Source organism: Penaeus monodon, chromosome 13 (assembly GCF_015228065.2).
Source record: "Penaeus monodon isolate SGIC_2016 chromosome 13, NSTDA_Pmon_1, whole genome shotgun sequence".
NCBI classification, from domain to species: Eukaryota; Metazoa; Arthropoda; class Malacostraca; order Decapoda; family Penaeidae; genus Penaeus; species Penaeus monodon.
The window spans coordinates 45,902,105-45,904,604 of record NC_051398.1 but is presented as its reverse complement, the minus strand read 5'-3'; positions in this window follow the sequence as shown (position 1 = coordinate 45,904,604).

The window sequence follows — 2,500 nt, the reverse complement described above, 5'->3', positions numbered from 1 at the left end:
CACAGTGAGCACGAGATTCCAGATTTCTAGGACTTTGTCATTTACGTTAAAAAGAAGAGAAAAGAGAGAATAAAACAAAAACAAAAATCAATAAAAAAAAAGGATAAAACGAAAAAGAAAGAAGGGAATAAAAAAAATTTGGTGATAAAGTGTGCGGTTAATAACTAGAATAAAAATTACATTTTGAAACACGATCAAACATTCAACCGCGGTAATTGGAAAAGACAACACCAGGCAGCGCAAAATTTAAACACTGTAAAATAAAAAGGAAAGAGGGAGGGAGGGAGAGAAGAAGAGAGAGAAAGAGAGAGAGAGGGGGGGGAGGGAGGGAGGGAGGGAGGGAGGGAGGGAGGGAGGAGAGAGAGAGAGAGAGGGAGAGAGGGAGAGAGACAGAGAGGGAAAAGGGAAAAATAGAGAGAGAGGTAGAGAGAGGAATAAAGAGAAAGGGAGAGTTAAAGGGAGAGGAAGAGGGAGGGAGGGGAGGGAGGGAGGGAGGGAGGAGAGAGAGAGGGAGGGAGAAATAGAGTGCTGTTTTTTGTAATGTAATGACCAGGATATTATTCTAGCTAGAATATGTATTGCTGTTTTAAAGGGAGAATGTAGAGAGAAAAAATATAATACGTGTGTGTATGTGTGCTCGTGCGCCCGTCTATGGTGCCTGTGTATATTCTTACATGCGTGTATCTGTCTGCTCTCACATATGTGTTTTCTTGCGTGCGTACACCCACACATAACCCACAAGAGTGCGTCGACCCTAGAGTTGATAAACAAAGTCTCAACTCAACCTGTTTTGCACAAATCAGATCTATGTTTCGGTCGGCAACTCTGAATATCCTGATCATTCTGGAAGTCCGTCGAAGTTCCTTAATATGCTCCCTTGCTTAAGAAGTTTAATTGGATTACGTAAACTTCAGGCCGGATCCAGATTTTCAAATCAGTTAATCTAATCAGAGAGGGAGACTGAGGGAGAGGGAGAGGGAGAGGGAAGAAGGGAGGGAGGGAGCAGAAGAAAGTTTATACAGCTTAATGATAAGAGCGAAATAGAAATAGAATGAGTGAGAATAAATGCGAGAGACAAAACAGAAAGAAAGAAAGAAAAGAGAGAGAGAGAGAGAGAGAGAGAGAGAGAGAGAGAGAGAGAGAGAGAGAGAGAGAAGAAGAGAGAAAGAGGAGAAGGAGAAGAGAGAGAAGAGAGAGGCGAGAAGAAAGGAGATGGGAGACGAGGAGAAGAGAAGAAGAGAGAGAGAAGAAAGAGGGGGGAGAGAGAGAGATGAGAGAAAAAAAGAGAAGGGGGAGAGGAGAGAGAGAGAGAGAGAGAGAGGAGAGAGAGAAGAGAGGAGAGAGAGAGAGAGAGAGAGAGAGAGAGAGAGAGAGAGAGAGAGAGAGAGAGAGAGAGAGAGAGAGAGAGAGAGAGAGAGTAATGGAGCCTATAAACAGAACCCGGATACAGCCACAGGAAGTGTCAAGCGACACAAACAAGAGAAGGGAAATGCGTTTGAATAAATGATGATGAAAATTAAAAAAAACTATAATAATAGTAATAATAGATCAACTATAACGATGATAATCATAGTAATGACGATAACGATGGTATATAATAATACCCCTAATAATAATCTTTCTTTTAACGGTAGGTTCATGTTTGAGCCGCCGTGGTCACAGCATGATACTTAATTGTAGTTTTCATGTTGTGATGCTCTTGGAGTGAGTACGTGGTAGGGTCCCCAGTTCCTTTCCACGGAGAGTGCCGGTGGTATCTTTTAGGTAATCATTCTCTCTATTTATCCGGGCTTGGGACCAGCACTGACTTGGGCTGGCTTGGCCACCCAGTGGCTAGGTAGGCAATCAAGGTGAAGTTCCTTGCCCAAGGGAACAACGTGGCGGTCGGTGACTCGAACCCTCGAACTCAGATTGCCGTCGTGACAGTCTTGAGTCTGACGCTCTAACCATTTGGCCACCGCGGCCTTCTAATAATAATAGTGATCATAAAAAAAAGGGTAATAGCAAATTAACAATAACAACAGTGATGATAATAGTAATAATTATAATAACAATTAATTATCACAGATATAACCATTATCTTTATTAGCATAACAAGAACAAGAACAATAATAATGATGATGATGAATAATAATAATAATAATAATAATAATAATAACAATAACAACAACAATAATAATAATAACAATAATAATAATAATAATAATAATAATAATAATAATAACAATAATAATAATAATAATAACAATAATAATAATATTAATAAAAACACCACCAATAATCAAACATAATGTTAATAATAAAAAAAAAGTCTGGGTAACCAATACTAATTACATCAAGTACATATTACCGACTATCCTTTATACGGCCAAGTTCCCGGATGTAAACAAGGAAGTGGCTTAACAACACTCCCAATATATATAATCTCGTTTCCGCATAATTCTATTTGTAAGGATGTGCGTGGCAGCTGCTATTTAGATAACTTTTCGCCGCAGGAAAT